The sequence below is a fragment of the Centruroides sculpturatus genome, unplaced genomic scaffold (assembly GCF_000671375.1).
Source record: "Centruroides sculpturatus isolate CEXI.00-Female unplaced genomic scaffold, Cexi_2.0 scaffold286, whole genome shotgun sequence".
Lineage (NCBI taxonomy): Eukaryota > Metazoa > Arthropoda > Arachnida > Scorpiones > Buthidae > Centruroides > Centruroides sculpturatus.
Window position 1 is genome coordinate 445,430 of NW_019384581.1, and position 23,543 is coordinate 468,972.

At 30.1% G+C, this 23,543-nt stretch overlaps 1 protein-coding gene and 1 long non-coding RNA gene across 2 annotated transcripts in view; one reads left to right on the forward strand and one right to left on the reverse strand.

The window, feature by feature from the left end:
* Nucleotides 1–23,543, forward strand: part of LOC111624473 (mannosyl-oligosaccharide alpha-1,2-mannosidase IA-like) — a 52,436-nt gene that overhangs the window by 14,614 nt on the left and 14,279 nt on the right. The gene's annotated exons all lie outside the window — the stretch shown is intronic.
* Nucleotides 18,988–19,269, reverse strand: LOC111624475. Its single transcript, XR_002756579.1, has 2 exons — nt 19,146–19,269; nt 18,988–19,074 (listed from the first exon to the last, which is right to left on the reverse strand). It is a non-coding gene; the product is annotated as an uncharacterized LOC111624475 (long non-coding RNA).

The window sequence follows — 23,543 nt, forward strand, 5'->3', positions numbered from 1 at the left end:
GACGTGCATATTTACGTCGAAAGCGCTCGCAAGAATAAATTATTTTTAATTATATTTAACGCCTCATAGTCTGAAGTTTTGATTGACCTTGACTTATGCTACCCCAACTTATGTGAACCCGGAGTTATGCGATTTTTGAATCTCGTCGATTCGTCTTTTGTTTGAGTGCCACACAACTCTTGATTACTCACTCCCCCATGCTATTGTTCACCTTACATGTTCGGACATGTCATGCGGAATCGACACATAGCTACAATTTATTTTGTGTTATTTATTTTTGTGTTTGTTATATCTACGGAGACTCAAGAGACTCTATGTGGTGATTTCTTGTAACCGTGAATGAATCAAAAGACGAGATAAGATTAACGAGAACATTTATTATCTTACATACATCCGACTTGGATTTTACACAAATTGCGAAATTATACCCCAACTTACGCGAATTCGACTTATGCAGTTGTCGCTCAGTCCCACCTATTGTGTAAGTTCGGGATATTACTGTATGTTAGAGTCAAGTCCTTTAGAATTTGAATTTTTAATAAATTAATATTAAACACTGACTACATATGTAAGCATCTTCTACAACTAATTCAGAAGTCAGATTGATAATGTTATCTAACACAAAATGTCTTCTAATAATGTCATCTCGATAATGTTATCTCTTTATTGTATAATTTATTTCCTAAAGAATTTAAAAAATTTTTAAAAATTGATTAGATTAATTAGATTTTCATGATAGATTGTCATATTTAGTGTTTATATGAAGTTCATTTGTAGAAGCAATAATTTTGCTATTAGATCTGGAAAAAGTTGTAGGTTTGTGTATTCATTTTTGGTTTTTAGTTATAATTAAAGTTTCATATGTAATTTGTCACTAGAGGGAGGTGTTTGGTGCCATCTCTTAACTAAATTAATAATTATAATTTTTAATAAATTATTAACTAATTTAGAACCTTTATTATCCTTTATTATATATATATATCCCTGGGTAATACATTAGCTGACTGAGTGCCATTGAGGAGATGTTATTAGGCCATCAGCATAGGAGTCATCCCCAGCCAGTGCTATGTTTAATCAAGTAAAGGTTATATCTAAATTAATATACCTCTGGAAATGAAGACGTGCATGGGGTACGGTTGGCTCAACAGGCAAGCGCATTGCATGGCAAGAGGAGGTTGCAGGTTCAAGCTCTGCCCCGGATCAGTTCTTTTATTCCAGAAGGTTCTAAATTATTTAATAATTTATTTAAAAAAAAATTGTTGTCATATGTATAATACTCTTGTAAAAAACATGGATTAAAATTGGTTCTTTTTTATGATATATTAAAATTTCTATTAGATATATATTTTTGATCTTCAAATTAACTGTGAAAATATTGCAAATAATAGCTTAGATTTACTATGAAAAATTGGAAATAATACTGACACATCACTAATCTAATATATTCAACAAAAACTGCCTTTTGTTATAAATGCCAAGTAACAAATAAGAAAAGAACTTTTCAATGATACATATCTAAATTTAAAATCATTTTCAACTTTTCAGATAAATAACAATTTTAACTACAAACTACAGTAAAATAATTTATACAGGGTGTATCAGAATGATGTTTTAAAAATTTGGGTATTGTATAGGATGAAATTTTGAATGTTTTCATATAAGGAACCCATAGCGGGAAATGTGATATAAAGTTTCTACAGCACTTTGCACTTTGCAGTCAGTATGCTGAATGAAACAGCAGAATACAGTATTTATGACATGTTTTATTGACAAAACAGTAGAGTACAGTCAAACTGTACATCGAATCAGTGGCTGCAGTACTTTAGAGTAAATGTTCAATGTGACAACCACCAACTTCGTTACATAATGTGCAACACGAAAAATGTTTTGTCTGACTCTCTGTAAGATGCCACGCTCCCCTGATGGTATTAAATGCTGTAAAGATGCGCTCCGTAAGCTCATGAACTGTTCCTACAGGTGTTGTGTACACAAGGGACTTTACATAACCTCAGAGGAAGAAGTCAAGAACAATAACATGACATCAATGGACGGAAGGGTATCTACCAAAGTGAAGGATGGTCAAGCACTTCCTACTGCTGTAGAAACTTTATATTACATTTCTGGCTATGGGTTCCTTATATCAAAACGTTCAAAATTTCATCCTCTACAATCCACCAAATTTTTAAAATGTCATTCTGATACACCCTGTATAGTTTTAAAATTAAAATCTGGAAACAATATTTAATGGATAGTATTACAGTAGAGCATCGTTTATCTGAAAGTCGGTTATCCGAAACGTCAATTATCCGAAAGAATTCCAGTCGGCAAATTTAAATTTTTAATAGTGCTGTGGCGCTGCAATCTTTGGCTATATCTTGGGTTACTCCAATATTTTTTTTGTTGATGTGTGTTTTAGCTGGCAGCACTGGCATTTTTGTGTGGTGTTTTTCTGAGGACTGCGTGTCATGCTGAGTCGAACGTTTTTGATACTAGATTAACTTCTAAAGTATATTTTTTTTTGTTTTTATATTTTTCAATGTATTTATTTTGTTTTAAAAAATAAAGAAATAATTTTTAACGATACAATAACCACGATTATTATTTTAAAAAGTTTACGTTAAGCTTAACATTAACGAAAATTCAACGTGAAGCGACACGCAACGGAGAAAAATTTCAACACGGGATAGGTTAATATATTTTTTCGTACATAATCAGTTATCCAAAAAATAAGTTATCCAAACAACCCCAGTCCCCAATTGATTCGGATAAACGACGCTCTACTGTATAATCAAAATGCATATAGAAAGCATTAAAAATGTAATGTAAATCTACTATATCCTATTTTAATCTGAAAGTTTTAACTTGTTTTCTTGTATATTATTTAGCATCTGTAACAATGTAAGACAATTTTGATAAGTAGTATGAAAAATTACTTGATATTGATGACTGAGATGCTTGATTTAATGAACTGGAGTGAAGTTAGCATTAATAGATAATGAAATAGATAAAAATTCAAAATGGGTATACTTGTTCCTTGCTTAATGAAGGTTCAAATTATAGAACTCTATATAACTGACTAGAATGTAAATGTATTTAGTACTGTTCAAAAGTTTCCATACTATGCTGATAAAAAAAAATGGTTGTATTTAAAAACTAGTTATCACTATCTCTGTCAATGTATTTCTTTTGTGAGTTATGTAATAATTCCAATGTTTCTGACATGCACAGAAGCAGCTGTGGAAGTCTTTCTTAGACAGTTCATTTTACACTGCCTATGATTCTATCTCAATATCTTCAATTGACTCAAATTGCCACTCTTTCAGCTAGATCTTCCAGCTCAAGGAGTTGAAGGGATCATTTTAGGGAATAGAAAAAATTGCGAGGAGATTAAGCTTGATGAATGTAAGGATGGAGACGGTTCTCATGTTGTTAAAGCCAAAAACTGTTTCACTTTCAGGGATGCATGGGCTGGTGCATTGTCATTGTGCAGCATCTAGTTTTTGTTGTGTCATATGTCTTATTGTTTGTCAGATAACAACATTAACCTTATATTACTTTTTGATCATGATGATGCAAGATTTTTCTTCTGAGATGTCTGCTGTTTTATTTCTGGATCATGTGTTTACACACATCTTTCATCTGTGTGGCATTTGAAAAAAGTTTTGATTGTTTTTGACATGATCCTGCAACTTCTTAGTCAGTCAATGTTGCTGTTGACTGTCTAACAAAAGCCTTGACACAAACTTTGCAACGATGTATCATACATGAACTTTATTAAAGAACTAGCTTACCCGTCGCGCATTGCTGCGATCTCAGAAGAAAGGAAATTCAAGCAAACTCGTTATGATAAAATTCAATTTACATTTTATTATTTTTATTGAAACTTATTATTATTACAGTAGAACCTCGAAAACTCGGCTCTCGATAACCCGGCACTCCGGATAACTCGGCCACACCCTGGCAGGGCAAAAAAATCCTTAGTTAATTAATTTTCATTATAGACAGCTTTATAAAAGTATAAAAGCTCTCATAAAGTATTTTTCTGAGGTCTGTCTTATCAGGTAAATTACTGTACACAGTGTATTCATTAATTTTCATTTTCATGTAGTAAAGGCTCTNGAATTTTGTCTGGTCTGCCAGCATCCGTGTAAAAAAAATATCAGAACATGTCATTCTGCACAAGCCAAGGTGAGATTTGTCAATGCAGTGAATGTTTATTATTTCAACGTGTTTGGCCTTTTTAATTGACCTTCCTAGGAAATAACTTAAATTTACAATTTACAAAGTGACCTTGGGTTGGTTGACATTGCCATTGGAAGTGATCTGTGTGAAAAGCTTCACACTACTTTGGCAGGTAAGAAATGCACCATTAACGTCCATGTGAAAGCGTACCTACAAAATATAAGAATTTTAATGAGGATATATGGAACTATTGAGTGGTATGACTGAGTGGTTTGTCTGAAAGTGACCTAATTGTCAACTGTATATCATTTAACAAAGTTTGTTTTCCAATGAGATAAGGTAACTGGGCAATTTGAAAAAATTGGAGATTTATAAATTCCCACTGTCGTTCTTCTGTCTGTCTGTCGGTCCTTAATTAATCTTGAGAATGGAGTTAGATAGATGAAAGACGAGATCAGATATGGAAACCTTAGGCATAGAAGGCCACGATTAACTATATATGAACTTCTGATGCAAACTGGAAGTCGCATTATTTCAATTCAAAAATTTTCCACTGTAAGGTGTTAGATAGATGACTGGCACCACTCTATTGTTAAAGAAAAAGTATGATATATGGGGGCAAGCCACTAATTTGAGGTGGAGAGTATATATTTTAAATTAAACAAATTAAAAATATGATTAAAAATTGCAACCCAGCATTGTGATGTCACAATAAATAATTGCTTGCTATGCATTGAAAATTATTAGTCTAATCATTTTCCTTTTATTGTTTTACTATTTCAATTGTATTATGTTTTTATTTTTTTTTTTATCTTAGGATATCAGAAAATAATACTCAGTAAGAAAACAATACATGCAATATTAATACAAGGAAATTTTAAATGATTGTGGTATATAACTATAATCTATGATGAAAATCATACAAGGATAACTTTGAATTAGAAAAGATATGAAAACTATATCTATTACAAAATAGTTAACCCTTGGAAATATTATGTTACAGTAGAAAAGAATTTGTAAAATTATATTTTTATTATTATTAAAATGCTTAAGATTAATTGATTTTTGCTTGCTGATAAATCAAAAATGAATATTTTTCTTAAACAGTATGGGAATGTAATCTTTGGAAGGAAAAATATGTTACAGAATGCAATGAATATGATATTTAAAAATGAATGAGTTTTTATTTTTATATTCAATTACTTTAAATAACTTGAGTATAATTCTTTATATTTTAAGTAAAAATTTTGTGCTAATTAATGCATTTTCCAATATAATATAATATAATATTTAAAGTATTGATAAAATAAATTTCTAATGTATTAAAGTGTAATTCATTTCAGTTTTTTTTGTTTTGCTCATTCTCCATTTCTTGCTAATTGTATTGGGTTGTTCGGAAAGTAATTTTGTTTTTTTTATCACTAGATGGATTAATCGTATTTTCCCGCCATTTTCATTCTAAACCATATTACCATTATATATTTTGACAGTTAGCATTTTAAGGCTTATTTGTAAAAAATTTTGTTAGATTTTGTGCAATTGTTTATTTTTTGTGTCCCATCAAATATGGAAGATCAGAAGCAGCATTTTTGGCATATTTTGCTCTTTTATTACTGAAAAGGTAAGAATGCTGTTCAAGCGAGGAAAAAAAGTTGTGTGACGTGTATGGAGAAGATGTATTGACAGAACGACAGTGCCAAAACTGGTTTACAAAATTTTGTCTGGCAATTTCAATATTGAAAGATGCACCACGTTCTGGATGTCTAGTTGAAGCCAATGAAAACAAAATAAAGGTACTGATTGAGTCAAACTGCCGAATAACAACACATGAAATTATTAAGAGATTAATTAAATTTGTCAAATTGAACTGCTTATGATTTCTTGAAACAAATTGGTTTTGTTTCAAAGCTCGATATATGAGTTCCACATGTTCTTAAAGAGAGATGCTCTCTTTGGTGGGATTTTAAGAAAATTTTTTTTGGAGCTTTTCCCATACAATTTAACAATTGATTCAAAAGTGTACTGCCATTGAGTAAACAAATTGAGTAATATCATCAAACAGAAAAGGCGGCCAGAATTGATCAACAAAACAGGTGTAGTGTTTTACCACAATAATGTCAAATTTCACACAAGTTTGGTAACTGGTCAGAAACTGTTATAACTTAGATAGGTGGTGCTATCACATCAGCCATATTCGCCAGATCGAGCACACTCAGATTATTACTTTTTCCGGTCTATACAAATATCTTTTTAACTGTAAGACATTTACTTGAAATGACAATGTCAAAAATCACTTGGATCAGATTTTGTAAGCAACGATCAAAACTTTTATGAATGTGAAATCATTCTACTACCAGAAATGATGACAACAGGTATTTGACCAGAATGGTCAATATATAATTAAATAAAATATTTATTTATTATAAAAATATTGTTTTTTTTCACAGAAAAAAAACAAAATTACTTTCCGAACAACCCAATAAATTATAAAACCGTAAAGCTATGGATAAACAGTTGCCTTCTTTATATGTACAATAAATCAATTAAAATGAAAGATTTCTATTATGAAATACAAGAAATTGATAAAATGGAAATTAATTTGTTTTTATTGTGTATATTCTGCACAATTTTTTTTAATCTTAAAAAATAGACTAGAATCGCATTTTTCGAATATAGATAGCAATAAATATCTCCTGTTATAAGTGAGAACTTGTTATTCTGAATTCAATATTTTTTTTATTTGAATTTCTTCCTTTTCTGTAATTTATTATGTAAATTTATTTTATTTTCTTAACAGTTGAAATGAATATTTTAGATATCTAATTTTTAAAATACAGTAATATCTTGACTTATTAGGAGTATTAAGTACTGGGGTTGGATGTCACGCCAACAGTTATCTCAATCAAAACTTCTTCCAAAACTTCAGACTATGAGGCGTTAAATATAATTAAAAATAATTTATTCTTGCGAGCGCTTTCGACGTAAATATGCACGTCGTCTTCAGGCAATAGAAAATTGATTTTCTATTGCCTGAAGTTTTGATTGACCTTGACTTATGCTACCCCAACTTATGTGAACCCGGAGTTATGCGATTTTTGAATCTCGTCGATTCGTCTTTTGTTTGAGTGCCACACAACTCTTGATTACTCACTCCCCCATGCTATTGTTCACCTTACATGTTCGGACATGTCATGCGGAATCGACACATAGCTACAATTTATTTTGTGTTATTTATTTTTGTGTTTGTTATATCTACGGAGACTCAAGAGACTCTATGTGGTGATTTCTTGTAACCGTGAATGAATCAAAAGACGAGATAAGATTAACGAGAACATTTATTATCTTACATACATCCGACTTGGATTTTACACAAATTGCGAAATTATACCCCAACTTACGCGAATTCGACTTATGCAGTTGTCGCTCAGTCCCACCTATTGTGTAAGTTCGGGATATTACTGTATGTTAGAGTCAAGTCCTTTAGAATTTGAATTTTTAATAAATTAATATTAAACACTGACTACATATGTAAGCATCTTCTACAACTAATTCAGAAGTCAGATTGATAATGTTATCTAACACAAAATGTCTTCTAATAATGTCATCTCGATAATGTTATCTCTTTATTGTATAATTTATTTCCTAAAGAATTTAAAAAATTTTTAAAAATTGATTAGATTAATTAGATTTTCATGATAGATTGTCATATTTAGTGTTTATATGAAGTTCATTTGTAGAAGCAATAATTTTGCTATTAGATCTGGAAAAAGTTGTAGGTTTGTGTATTCATTTTTGGTTTTTAGTTATAATTAAAGTTTCATATGTAATTTGTCACTAGAGGGAGGTGTTTGGTGCCATCTCTTAACTAAATTAATAATTATAATTTTTAATAAATTATTAACTAATTTAGAACCTTTATTATCCTTTATTATATATATATATCCCTGGGTAATACATTAGCTGACTGAGTGCCATTGAGGAGATGTTATTAGGCCATCAGCATAGGAGTCATCCCCAGCCAGTGCTATGTTTAATCAAGTAAAGGTTATATCTAAATTAATATACCTCTGGAAATGAAGACGTGCATGGGGTACGGTTGGCTCAACAGGCAAGCGCATTGCATGGCAAGAGGAGGTTGCAGGTTCAAGCTCTGCCCCGGATCAGTTCTTTTATTCCAGAAGGTTCTAAATTATTTAATAATTTATTTAAAAAAAAATTGTTGTCATATGTATAATACTCTTGTAAAAAACATGGATTAAAATTGGTTCTTTTTTATGATATATTAAAATTTCTATTAGATATATATTTTTGATCTTCAAATTAACTGTGAAAATATTGCAAATAATAGCTTAGATTTACTATGAAAAATTGGAAATAATACTGACACATCACTAATCTAATATATTCAACAAAAACTGCCTTTTGTTATAAATGCCAAGTAACAAATAAGAAAAGAACTTTTCAATGATACATATCTAAATTTAAAATCATTTTCAACTTTTCAGATAAATAACAATTTTAACTACAAACTACAGTAAAATAATTTATACAGGGTGTATCAGAATGATGTTTTAAAAATTTGGGTATTGTATAGGATGAAATTTTGAATGTTTTCATATAAGGAACCCATAGCGGGAAATGTGATATAAAGTTTCTACAGCACTTTGCACTTTGCAGTCAGTATGCTGAATGAAACAGCAGAATACAGTATTTATGACATGTTTTATTGACAAAACAGTAGAGTACAGTCAAACTGTACATCGAATCAGTGGCTGCAGTACTTTAGAGTAAATGTTCAATGTGACAACCACCAACTTCGTTACATAATGTGCAACACGAAAAATGTTTTGTCTGACTCTCTGTAAGATGCCACGCTCCCCTGATGGTATTAAATGCTGTAAAGATGCGCTCCGTAAGCTCATGAACTGTTCCTACAGGTGTTGTGTACACAAGGGACTTTACATAACCTCAGAGGAAGAAGTCAAGAACAATAACATGACATCAATGGACGGAAGGGTATCTACCAAAGTGAAGGATGGTCAAGCACTTCCTACTGCTGTAGAAACTTTATATTACATTTCTGGCTATGGGTTCCTTATATCAAAACGTTCAAAATTTCATCCTCTACAATCCACCAAATTTTTAAAATGTCATTCTGATACACCCTGTATAGTTTTAAAATTAAAATCTGGAAACAATATTTAATGGATAGTATTACAGTAGAGCATCGTTTATCTGAAAGTCGGTTATCCGAAACGTCAATTATCCGAAAGAATTCCAGTCGGCAAATTTAAATTTTTAATAGTGCTGTGGCGCTGCAATCTTTGGCTATATCTTGGGTTACTCCAATATTTTTTTTGTTGATGTGTGTTTTAGCTGGCAGCACTGGCATTTTTGTGTGGTGTTTTTCTGAGGACTGCGTGTCATGCTGAGTCGAACGTTTTTGATACTAGATTAACTTCTAAAGTATATTTTTTTTTGTTTTTATATTTTTCAATGTATTTATTTTGTTTTAAAAAATAAAGAAATAATTTTTAACGATACAATAACCACGATTATTATTTTAAAAAGTTTACGTTAAGCTTAACATTAACGAAAATTCAACGTGAAGCGACACGCAACGGAGAAAAATTTCAACACGGGATAGGTTAATATATTTTTTCGTACATAATCAGTTATCCAAAAAATAAGTTATCCAAACAACCCCAGTCCCCAATTGATTCGGATAAACGACGCTCTACTGTATAATCAAAATGCATATAGAAAGCATTAAAAATGTAATGTAAATCTACTATATCCTATTTTAATCTGAAAGTTTTAACTTGTTTTCTTGTATATTATTTAGCATCTGTAACAATGTAAGACAATTTTGATAAGTAGTATGAAAAATTACTTGATATTGATGACTGAGATGCTTGATTTAATGAACTGGAGTGAAGTTAGCATTAATAGATAATGAAATAGATAAAAATTCAAAATGGGTATACTTGTTCCTTGCTTAATGAAGGTTCAAATTATAGAACTCTATATAACTGACTAGAATGTAAATGTATTTAGTACTGTTCAAAAGTTTCCATACTATGCTGATAAAAAAAAATGGTTGTATTTAAAAACTAGTTATCACTATCTCTGTCAATGTATTTCTTTTGTGAGTTATGTAATAATTCCAATGTTTCTGACATGCACAGAAGCAGCTGTGGAAGTCTTTCTTAGACAGTTCATTTTACACTGCCTATGATTCTATCTCAATATCTTCAATTGACTCAAATTGCCACTCTTTCAGCTAGATCTTCCAGCTCAAGGAGTTGAAGGGATCATTTTAGGGAATAGAAAAAATTGCGAGGAGATTAAGCTTGATGAATGTAAGGATGGAGACGGTTCTCATGTTGTTAAAGCCAAAAACTGTTTCACTGTCAGGGATGCATGGGCTGGTGCATTGTCATTGTGCAGCATCTAGTTTTTGTTGTGTCATATGTCTTATTGTTTGTCAGATAACAACATTAACCTTATATTACTTTTTGATCATGATGATGCAAGATTTTTCTTCTGAGATGTCTGCTGTTTTATTTCTGGATCATGTGTTTACACACATCTTTCATCTGTGTGGCATTTGAAAAAAGTTTTGATTGTTTTTGACATGATCCTGCAACTTCTTAGTCAGTCAATGTTGCTGTTGACTGTCTAACAAAAGCCTTGACACAAACTTTGCAACGATGTATCATACATGAACTTTATTAAAGAACTAGCTTACCCGTCGCGCATTGCTGCGATCTCAGAAGAAAGGAAATTCAAGCAAACTCGTTATGATAAAATTCAATTTACATTTTATTATTTTTATTGAAACTTATCATTATTATTATTATTATTATTATTATTAATTTTTATCGGGAAAACATTTCAAAGTGTCGTTTCAATTCTATTTATTTATTGGAGTGTTTGTGGATACACGATATTTTTTGTTTTTCCGTCTGGTGCGTACACGAATAAATCGGAAGGTTTTTCGACGCGTGAGCCGGCCACATACAGTTGTCCATGCGAGAAGCACGGATTCTCCAAATTTAGCCCACACACTCGCTGCGATTGTCAGAAGTGCGATATTCCCCATTTTTATATATATTTTTAAATCCTTTATAATTTTAATTATTTAATTGCTCCTTCCTCTCTTCCTTGGCATGTTGTGAAATTTCTGATAGTTGGATAATAAACCGTTTTATTGTAATTTGTCTTTTTAAATTATTAGATGATATTAAAATTTGGAAAAGGGGATCCCTAGATCGGTAAAATAGGCGAATTTCCTTCTACAACTTCGGTTGTTGTTCGGTATACAGTTAAAGTTTTAACAAAGTTCGAGCGAATACGTAATTAGCAAAAAAAAGTTGAAATAAAGTGATTAAACAAACATTATTACGAATATCGTAAATAACAGTTCACAAATGCATATATAGAAATATTTTTTGAAGGGGGAAATGGTCTTCACAATTTGAAATCGATCGGACGCACTGTGCTCGAATGCTCGTGTAAACACGCGCCATCTATCGTAGGATAAATGTACTATGCCAAAAACCTTCGCGGGAGTGTATTAAAAAACTTTCCGAAGTTTTATGGCAATCGTACTATGCCACAAACCTTCGCCGGAGTATATTAAACAACTTCCCAAAGTTTCACGGCAATTGGATAAATGGTGTGGTAATGCATAAAGGACACACACACACACACACACACACACAAACATTCATTTTTATATATATAGATAATGAAATTCTTGGATTATTCATTGATATGTCCCATATCCTACATGCACAATTCTACTGATGTCATTAATGCTTTGTTGATCATGGATTACCTTACAAATTTTCTCAGTTTTTTAGGCATTATGCTGGTTGAATTCTGATTAGAACACTGAAAATCATTGACTAATGTTTGCCTACCATTAGAATAGAAATGCTATTCAAATTTCATAAATTAAGTTTCATTTAGAATTTTCTAAAAGAAAAGCTTTTGGTGCCATAGCAGTAGTCTGGAAAGTTTTGGATAATATCTCATATTTATTATTTACATTTGAAATTTTTTTATTAGTATTCTAAAGTCTTTCTAAAGTGAATAAAAATGTACATAAACTCTGCTGATAAAATTAAGTTATGCTTAAGTTATTAATGAAATTTATGTTTTGGGATAAATTTTTTAATAATTTAAATAGAAATACAAAATGTTGTTCATAGCATTTTATAATAATTTAATAAAAAATACTGTTCTTTCTTTTACATATCAATGTATCAATCTTTACATAATTTAAATTGTTGTCATGGATTTTGTATGTCTTGAGACAAAGGTCATCCAAACAAAAAATGAGAACAATGACCTAGGTCAAGATTGCACTACAGTTCTTTCCATAAAGATTAATCAAAATAGATAAAATTCTGTAAAACAAAAACTGTAACAGATATTTTGAAGAATAAATTATTTCTATTAAGCAGAGAACCAATAGATCTGTTTATTACTTTTTGTTTTAATAGAAATTGATTATTTTACTAGTTAACTAAACCATCTTGTTGTAATCGTGAATAATTTTATAAATTATTGATTGGTCTATATATTTGCTTATGAACTAAAAAATACACAATTTTTACATAATTAAAGCTAAATTAAAGCTCATAGACTGCTGTGAGAAAATTTTAAAACAGCAAAAATGTTTTGTTCTCTGAGGCATCATAAGCTTTCATGCCTCATAGAACATTCTCACATCTGATTGTTGATTTTATTTGCTGAATAGCATTTATTATTCACAAAAGAATTATATTACAAATATGTACAGAACATTAAAAAATGCTAGGATTGATAGTAAAGATAATCTTTGCTACCAAATTACCTTTTGAATGATATTTTATATAAGCACATTAAATATTTATAATTAATTGTAAATCTAAATAAAATTGCATTTTCCTCACACTTGGTTAATGATGTGTTTTGTTCCTACAATTTTAAAATTGTAATGGATCCTGTATGTTCTGTCTTTTGTTTATGCATGAAATTTAGTATGTTATCCAACTTGAACAGTTTTTCTCCCCTTAACTTTTTCCTCTGTTCAATGATTATTTTATTTGACAGAGTAAAGCCTTTTTAAATTTTACTTCAGCATTATTATTCATAAATGCACTGAGGTAAGTTTTTTAAATCCGTTTCTGTATGTAGTAGGGTTAGATTCATGAATATTTTGTTACTAAAATGATGTTATTTTATCATTATAAGGTTTAACGATATTTAAATGTACACACAATGTCATTAATAGAAATGTTGTTAATCTGTGTCATTATTTTGGGGGTTGTCTACTGATAATAAAATTTGTTGGTGTAGAAAAGTATTTTATTGATAAAATATTTTTACTGAAATATTAGCTAGTGATTGTTAAAATGGCCACAGCTGCAGCCATTGAAATTCAAGCTGAGTTTGTCAAAAAGCATTTTGAAATAGACCATGTCAAATTCTTTATGCTTTGCTATTATTGTGCATTTTAATTAATAATAATGTTTGTTCTAACAATTTTTCAAATGTGAAGTTTGTTTTAAGTGAGTCCAAAATCTTTCAATTGGATGTAGTTGAGGTATATTTGGGAATTAAACTCTTTTGGAACAAAAATAATGCTGTTTTTTCCATCTCAACAATTGAAATTTTATCACAATGGGCTGTAACATCATTAGACCAAAAATATATTGCTCTGATTGATAATTTTTTTTAATAAATGGTAATAATTTTTCATGTATATTGTTAGAGTTGATATCAATTGGTAAGGACCAGTTTAGAGGAAGTAAATATGGCTTACAATAACCTTTTTTATTTTTCTTTGCTGATGTCAATCCAAACAGAATTTTTTTTAAGAAATTTTACTTTTTTGGTATGTTATCTGGAGTTTTTGAAGAATCAGCTGTATAAATAGTTTCATCATTTATGATGACATGTCTATGCCCATTTATTTGGAAGTATGTTATGACTTATAATTTGAGCCTCACTTTTTGCTTTGCTTCTTGTTGTGTCATTGTTACAGGAGTTTTTCTTTGCCAGAAAAAGACAAACTTCTGAAACAACAACCAAATGATTTCAGTTTATCATGACAGTAGCTCTTGTTATTAGCAAGAGTTACTATCATAATAAAGTAACACCTCCCTAAAGAGTAAGTCTTCTCATACTGAGTTCATAATCTGTTGACTTTAATGTATTGAGAATAGCCTTTATAAAAGAATAACTATGTACTGAAAAAGTAATACTTTATCTTGAATTTGTCAATGAGCAAAGAAAAAGTGACTGAAAACCTTGTTGTACAGAATGTTTTGAAACAAATTCAAAAATAATAATAATTACAATTTATCATCGTTTAAATATCCAATTCAAATGTTATGTTACATATGTTAACGTGAAAAACATTTAACAGCAGATATTTACAAAATAAAACTTCTCATATCAACTGCCATAAGGTTTTGAAGTCTGTAAAGTGCATTGATTTATATTACCATAACTGTTTAGTTAACAGAATTGGTTTAAAGTTTAATTAATAATCTATTTTTTTGATTATATGAACAAATATTTGGCAGTTGGTGAAGATTGAGGATGAAGAATAAAAGGATGACAGTAGAACTGACTGAAAAAGATGGTGCTTTCAGATGATTTCATCCAAAAATATAGGATGATAAGGAACACTTTCTCTTCATATCATCAGGTGAATCAGTGGGCTTTTGCTAGAAGAAAACTATTTTATTTGATCTGTTTCACAAATTCCTTGAATAGATCAAAATTGACATTGTATAGTAGGAATTTGGTGTTATAAATCAGCGATCCCCAACTTTTTTATCGCCGTGGACTGGTCAACGTTTGATATTTACCGCAGCCCACTGAGTGGGGACGTTGATTGTTTATATTTTAGATTGATTTAATTTAATAATTTTAATTTAATTGTATTTAAACATGCCTTCAAAATAAAATATAGTTACACCAAAAAATGAATATAATGTGAGTTAACATTTTAACTCACTAGAAAGTTAAATCAATGAGAACCCTGAGCTTGTTTCTTTGCAACAAGACGGTTCCATCTGGGGGTAATAGGAGACAATGACACCTGAAGTGTGTTTCTTATGTCCAGTTTATACTGTTGTTCCGTCATCCATTAAAAGTCGGACAAACCCGAGAGAAATACACCATAGTAAATAAAATGGAAATACCAGTAATTTAATGTTCCTTGGGCGGCCCAGTACCATTTGATCCATGGACCAGTACTGGTTCGCGGCCCGGGGGTTGGGGACCACTGCTATAAATGGCCATGAATGAATGCAAGATATCAAGTTTTGTTCTAAGAGTTTAAACTCACAACTTTACTGTTTCTTCACCTAACATTTTCAGTTCATTTCACAAATCTTGGCTAAGTTGCCATGATGCACAATAGTGAGGATGACTATCTGATATATAAAAGGTATAGATTAAACAAATCTAATAAGACATAAAGCATGTCTTAGCAACATGTCATTTTTTATTTAATTCAATGCATTAGATTACTTGATTTAAAAAGAAAAAAAAAGCTTTTTAAAAAAGTCAGTTTAAATGTTGGAACATTACAATCTTGGAACACTCAGTAAACTGTTTAATTTGAATGTGTAGAACCTGACACAGGCCCGTAAGCTATGCCAAAAATGTTTTGTTTCTATTAAACTATCTCTAGAAGACATAAGGGAGATTTGTATTGTATTGATTATTCTTAGCAGATATTAGAGCACAACATTCATATTCTTTAAATACTCCAGAGCCCTGCTTGAAAAAGTGTAGCTTCTGGCCAAAATTTGTGAAATGACCTTCCATAGAGCCTCAAAGTTACATAATAACAAGATATTGCAGTTTTGGTATTGCATATCTTATGATGCATGAGGAAAAAATAGAACAGGCAGGAATAAACTTGCACAGACAACTTTGAGTGTCTTCTTTTCAAAAAAACTAGAGCAAACTAAATACAGTGGGTGATCGGTTAACGAACAAATCGGATAACGAACACTTTCGCGAAAAATTTTTATGATCGGACAACGAACATATGTTCAGATAACGAACACTTCACTGAACAAACACAAGAAGCGACGTAAAATAACGAATACTGATTGGTCTTCCTTTGTCTTCAGGCAACAATTCAAAACTTTTCGGAGCGCGGGAGACATCGACATCGACGTTCTACCCAGTATATACTGATCGGATAGTATTCCCCCAAACTTTGAAACTGTCCCTTGTAATTCCAGCCTTTTGTATTTCTGACAGAAACAATTCTTTTACGTTTTCTTCTGAAAATGCGGATTTATGCCGATATCTGCTATTAAAGATCTTTTGAAGTAGGAAGATGTCAGAACAACGGTCTTAAAATGGCATCCAAACCAAGTTGAGGTTAATAGGCCTAGGGATCTCTACAATTACAATGCTATTAATTACTTCTGAAAAATCATGAATAAGACAGAAAAGCAATCGACATTGGATAGATTCTTTAACCCCCACAAACAGAAAAAACATGACTAATAAAAATGCAAGACCGTGTATATATGTATTTTTATTATTACATATGAATAAACGTAGTAAAAAAGTATATACTTTTTTTATTTTTGGGGGTCTCCAGAACGAATTAATCAAATTCCCATAGAAACCTATGGTAAATCGATAATCGGTTAACGAACAATTCGGATAGCGAACAAAGTCTTGGAACGGATTATGTTCGTTAACCGATCACCCACTGTACTAGAACAGGTTTCTTGAAGAGGTACAGCATTTTCCTTATTCTTAGTTTGAGAAATGAGAAAACTTTCCATGCCAGAGAAAATGACTAACAAGAAATAAAGATACAGTTATCCTGCAGCTGAAAATAAAAAAGCAACAATTAAATGCATCTTTAGTAGAACTAAAGAATGTTATTCCCAGAAAAATGTCTAAATCCAACTGACTTTTTTCTAAAATCCAATCCTATCAGCCCTATTTAAACCAGCATACTTTCTCTCTTTACTATTATATGCATTGAGGTTATGACATTCAGCATGTTTATCAGCTTTACAATATTTTTGTTATCAGTACTAATAAGACGTTATTCTGAATTACAAAAAATTTTTATAAATCAGAAACTTTGTTTATAATATATGAGAAAATCATTGTATTTTTATTTATAATTTTTACATTAGTGGAATTCATTTCTCCTACTTTTAATCAGTTAATTAGGTAAATTAGTATTCAAGACATTAATTTCTGAGATATCAATCAGGAATCAGCTCACAAAAAAGAATAACAGAAATAAATAAAAAAATAAAGTAACAAACTAAATCTAAATGTAAAATGCTATTCTTGTTTAAATATTGTAAAATACAGATATACCTCGCCTTACATCGGTAATTTGTTCCAGGAGAGGCGACAAGTCAAAAAATGATGTAAGTTGAATTTACTTGTCTCCGAATTTACTTGTCACTAGGCAAAACCACAAATACGAGTACTGTTCCCAGTTCTGTATTGTATTCACATTTTGAATAAAAATATAGAAATAGAAAAGTAATATTTATAACTTTATCACTATTATAAATAAACAAAAATTATGTAGATAGATAAGCAGAGTTTATTTAATAATTTGCATTCTACATAAATATAATAACTTGCTTGTTCCACATTTTTTAATATTAAAAATATATGCCAATATATGCGTGTGTCTTCTTCAATGATACAATGTGAATATATGAGTATTAGAGAGTCTAGTATATATTTTTAATGTATCTAATAGCCTTCAGATTTATATTTGTTGAATTGTTTTAACTATGAATTTAAGTAAACCTATTTAAAAAACATACTTGGAGCTTTACAGTGATTTTAAGATTAAATATAAAATTAAAACATCATAGAATTGAATCCTGTTGTTTTATGAATTTTCAAACTGTAATAATAAACCACATATTTGCTCATAATCGATTGAATTTACATTAATTTGGTAGCTAAAATAACCTGCCAAATAAAAATACTGTATAGAAGCTGTTCTATTAGATGTATTCAAGAATAATATTTATATTATTGAAGAGAGATTGTTTACTTGTGAAAAAATGTGGAACAGGTAGGTTACAATATTTATGTTGAATGCAAATTGTTGAATAATTTGTTTTTCTTTTTATAAACAAGGCTATCTAGACATAAAGTTGATGATAAAATTTTAAATGTTCTAAAATATTGTAATGTCCTTCATCAATTTAGAACATTATCAAGACTATAATCATTTGTTATTAAAGAGATCATAATAAAAATTCACTAGAAATACATTTTATTCATTGTAACATATTCTAATTAAGAATAATAATAATTAAGATATACAAAGAAATTGAAAATACAGTAATTACAGTTATTAATTTCTTATACATGTCTTATATATTAATTTCTTATACAATGTTTTTATCCTTCAAGACAAGTCCCCAATACATTATATAATCAGACAGTGTCAGTTTTGGCAGGTCTGACAGCAGAATAGAAGATAGGAGAATACAGTAATGGAAAATTAGAATTATCAGGCCGGATTTAAATCTAATCCTTCAGAACAATAGGTAAATCTTGCAGCTATTATTCTGATTTTAAATATTCAAATATTTAAAGTTAGAATAATAGCTGCAAGTACAGGAACCATTTTTCTATACTTGTATGCAATTCAACTACTCCGGATTAATGGGTATTTGCTAATATTTGCCTACACTTTTTCACGTTAGATTAAAAAATTGTTATTATTGAATACTGTAAATATTTTTAATTGAATACATTTTTGATGGATTTTTTTTATTGTTTAAAGAGTTTTGTAGATTAAAATTTTAAGTAGAGGAAAGATTCCTCATTGTAGGGTTTCACAATATGGCGATCATAATTGCCCTAGTCATAAAAAATAACGAAAATAAAAATCATCATCAACAATAAAAATTGAAAAAAATGGTAAATCGTACCGTTAAGTTTTAATTATTTTAATGTATATTTTATAATTAGTTTTCATTTTCAGACCACTTTCTTACCATCTACACTTGAAGTGAAAGACACCTAAAATGCCTTCAGAAAAAGATTTACGAGACGTAGTTTTATAAATTTACAATTAAATAACGTAGCAATTTATTGTTCAACACTATTTCGAACTTATATTAATTTCACGTAATTTTTAAAGATCAAACGCTTTGTAATTTGATATTTATTCGAATAAATAATAATAATTTGTATTTTGTAACAGTACTTTTAAAAGATCATAACTTAAGAGTGTAAAAGCTTTAAGAACTTATAAGATACAAGTTTGGATATTAAAAAGCATTAGCTAAATTAGATTGTAAAAAAGTGTAGGCACAAAATTGATTAAAAAAAAAGCCTACCTAGGTTAGTGTTTCTTAAACTTTTTACGATAGATTCTCGTGTTTTGCACGAAATTTAAAAATTTGTTAATGATTTTTTAGCCATGTATAAACGGACATAATACATAAGTTTTTTTTAAGCTCTTCACCCTGTAGGCACTAAGAGGACCTCTTTTTAGCAGGTCCATTATGTGTTCGGCTAGTCTCTCGATGGGGTGTGTGGGAATTTTTTCCTGAGGTTTTTTTTCGTCCTGTCTGGACTCGATCCCGGATCGCCAGAGCGGTAGGCTGACGCTTAACCGTCTCGACCATTCAGCCGTATATGATATAGGTGTAAGATTGGATTTTATCGATGCTGTTAAAGTTTTAATATTGGAGAATTGTGGTATATGTGCAATAGGGTTGACTTAATATTAAGAGTTAATTCCGGACTTTATGGGAAGCTTGACGGGAAAGAGGTGGCACAATTTTTTGAAAGCTAAATAACGTGAACGGCTGTTATACACGTAAAAGTAAAAATAAAAACCTGCCGTATTTATTTGCACATATAATTAAATAAAACGAAGAGGAATAAAGTGAAGAAAAAATAATAATAAAAACTGTCACTATCAAATTACCACGTAGCTTTTTAAAATACTTTGATAGAGTTTGAAACTATAAAAATATAAAAGGAATTCTAGAATTATTTTAAAAAATATATTCAGTAACTTTGAATCGATTCCACGACTAACCGCTTCTTGGCTTTATTAATTAATTAAGCAAATAAATAAAATTTTTTAGTAATAAGGAATCGCCAATAGTCAATAGATTATAGTGTAATCGCCAATTACGCGGTTTTTACATGCGTATTATTTAAAAATAGTGTAAAAAAGTCAATAGAATTCTGTGTTTAAAAATTAAATAACGAACTATTTATATTCATGCAGGATGGGACAAAAATCCTCCGTGAACATGACTTATGCAAGATTAACTCTTACGTTCATACAATTTTCCGATTTCTTGAGTTAAGTACAGTACTTTACATACAACATAAAATTTATTGTAATGTACAATACAGGTAAATTTGTAATTAAATTTGAAAAAAACGATTTTCTTACGCAATTAACGCATATTTTCGTTACAGATTTTCTTTAATTTTATTCCATTATCGCAATTATTAAGTAAATTTTCCGAATTTTAATTAATTTGTATCAAATAAATCGACAAGATGTTTAAATTTGACTATACACGTTCACAGAATACATCTCTCGAATGTTAATGCATATTTGTGACGTAATTTTTGCACGAATCTTGATTTACACGCTTATTTCAGGAATGTAGCAACCGCAATGCAATAGTTGCCATTTTAGAATTAATTAGTAGAATTTAAAAACGAGAGAGCAAATTTTCACAAATTGCCATAAGGTATAACTAGAAAAATGAATTTTTTCCTCTTATTTTTGTAGGCGATTATATAATTAAAACAGTTTAAAATCAGTATTGCAAATGTGCATGCAATTCGGTTAAGCAGCCAGAAAAAATTACCCAACCTTTCAGCATTACTTGTAATCATCTGTCATCAGAGAATATTAAATGCAATATTGAATATATTTAATCTTTTTAAAACTAATTTCAACTATTTTTTTTTTAATCTTATCAACTAGTTTAGTTTTTAGGAGGATTATTTTTATTCTCGAAAGCTATTAATATTGTAATTTTTCATTTCCGTATTTTAACGTTTTATAGCGTGATTTATATGAGGAAATAATGGAAATATATACTAAACTTTTCCCCTCCCCTCCATTTTGAATACGTCAGTTTCTAATTGTCATTCTCGTTATTCGTATTACATCTGTGTTTCAAAAGTCGTAAAGTTCTAACGCGCTCAAATAATAATTTATTCAATATACTGTAAACCCTCTCTAACTCGTATAATAGGGTATGAAGGTTGTCCCAGTTAGTCAGGTATTTTCTGAACAAGGTGAATAAACAGTATTGTACAGTAATTTAATACGATCGGCTCCGTACAGAATTTTTACTCAATTTTTGTAGTTATACTGCTGAATTTATCATTGCAGAAAATGAACTCGTGACAGTACATTATACAGCAATTTACAGCACCTTGCCAAATTATTATACCCATGCAAAAAATCGACACTTTCTTAATTAAATTGCATTATTATTGATGTAATAAATCAATGATAATGCAGTTATTGTTAGAATTATTTAAAATATGTTTATTTTGTCTTTTAAAATGAAAAGTAGTATTTTGTATTGCACCCCTAACAGTCAGTAGTGCGTTTATATGACAAGGAATACTACTATTTATACATTTATTTTATTTTTATTTTTGTTCTCATCATTGGGCTATGGTGCTATACTTTAATAAGAACCTCTACCAGTTCTCTTTTTGTAGTAGAAACTTGATTTTTTTTATATTACATGTTGTCATATAAAAAATTATTAGAAGTGTTTGTGATATAATAGAGAATAAGAATAACATTAAAAAAACTCATTCCTTAATCAATATTAAGAAAAAAGAGAAGAAAATAGTACAAAAAGTATGATTTTAGTCAATGGGTCTAATAATTTGGCAAGGTAACTTACCAACTACAGTAGCAAGCTTTCTGGATATTGAAAACACTGGTTAATTATAATTTTTCTATTGTCAACAGATTTTAAATTACTGTTTCGAAAAAATTTGTCCGAGTTAGAGGAGTTTACTGTATAATAACGTTATGCAGTATATAATTTGAGTGTTGATTTGATTTCTACTTTCTGCAGTGTTATACAAGTCTTAAGTGTCAATTTTCTAGGAAGTATTTTAGCCATATTTTCTCATATTAGCCATAGTTAAGGAGTCTTCCTACCGCTCTGGGAATCCGGACGAACCTCGAAAATCTTCAGGAATCTTTCGGGTGGTCTATTGAGGATAATTCGGGCTCGGTCCCTCATTGCAGGGCGCCTCTAATGTGGGCCTGGCGAACTCACAACGCGTATGGAAAAAAAGCCTCAGTGTACAGAGGAGAGAGGCAAAATTGAATATACGTTATAATTATTGTTGGTCACGTGTTCGCGTTTACCAACGGGTCGGCCACGTGGAGTTTTCCGGGTTTTTTCACGTTAGTAACATCTAAATAGGGACCAGTTTCCCCATTAAAAAATAACCTTCCGGGAGGCATTCCCCCACGGAAGATCACCAACATGTCGCGTTGCAGTACACGAATAAAACCAAACCTATCCAAGATATAATCTACCCATTAAATTGATAATTATGTCGATTAAATTAATTAAAATTAATTTAATGGAAAAACTTTTATAAAGTAAAAATTACGAATTTCAACATAAATTTTCTGTAAATAAATTTAAGATGTCCATAAACAGATAAATATTTGTTAGTCAGACAATTTACTGTTGTTTCTGTAATATTTATATTGCATTTTATGATTACTTTATCATCTTACATCGACGTTTTTTCTAACATCTGGATCTGAAAGGTCTAGGACTTACTTTCACACGATAAAGTGATCACTCTCACACGTTATTACGGAGTTTATCGATATTAATATTTTTCTAATTAGATATTTATTAACATAAATATTCGAAGAATGTTTATCGCAGAAGAGATACTCAGCAGCATCGAAACTAGAAAGCTGCGGTCGTTCAACAATGTTTTATGACTTTTAAGAGGTCGGCACATGACCTTCGAAACATCTGTACTACAGATATTGAAGCGCTATGCGAGTTGTACGCGCTTTTTAAGTAGGTCACCGTCGTCATCGTGTTGTTTTCATTATAAATTATAAATGAAATATTTTCCCACCATTTGGCATTGAATAAGGGGGGAAATAACTTTTTACCCAGCCAAAACGATGGCCAGAAACGTTCTTTTATTTTATAAAAATGAAATTTAAATGATGCAACGTTATATAAGACTTGTTTGTAATAATTATTCCCCTTCATTAAATAGCATATGTACTGTACTTCATAGGCAAAATGAAATTGGTTAAAATTAAAGCTAATTTTTGT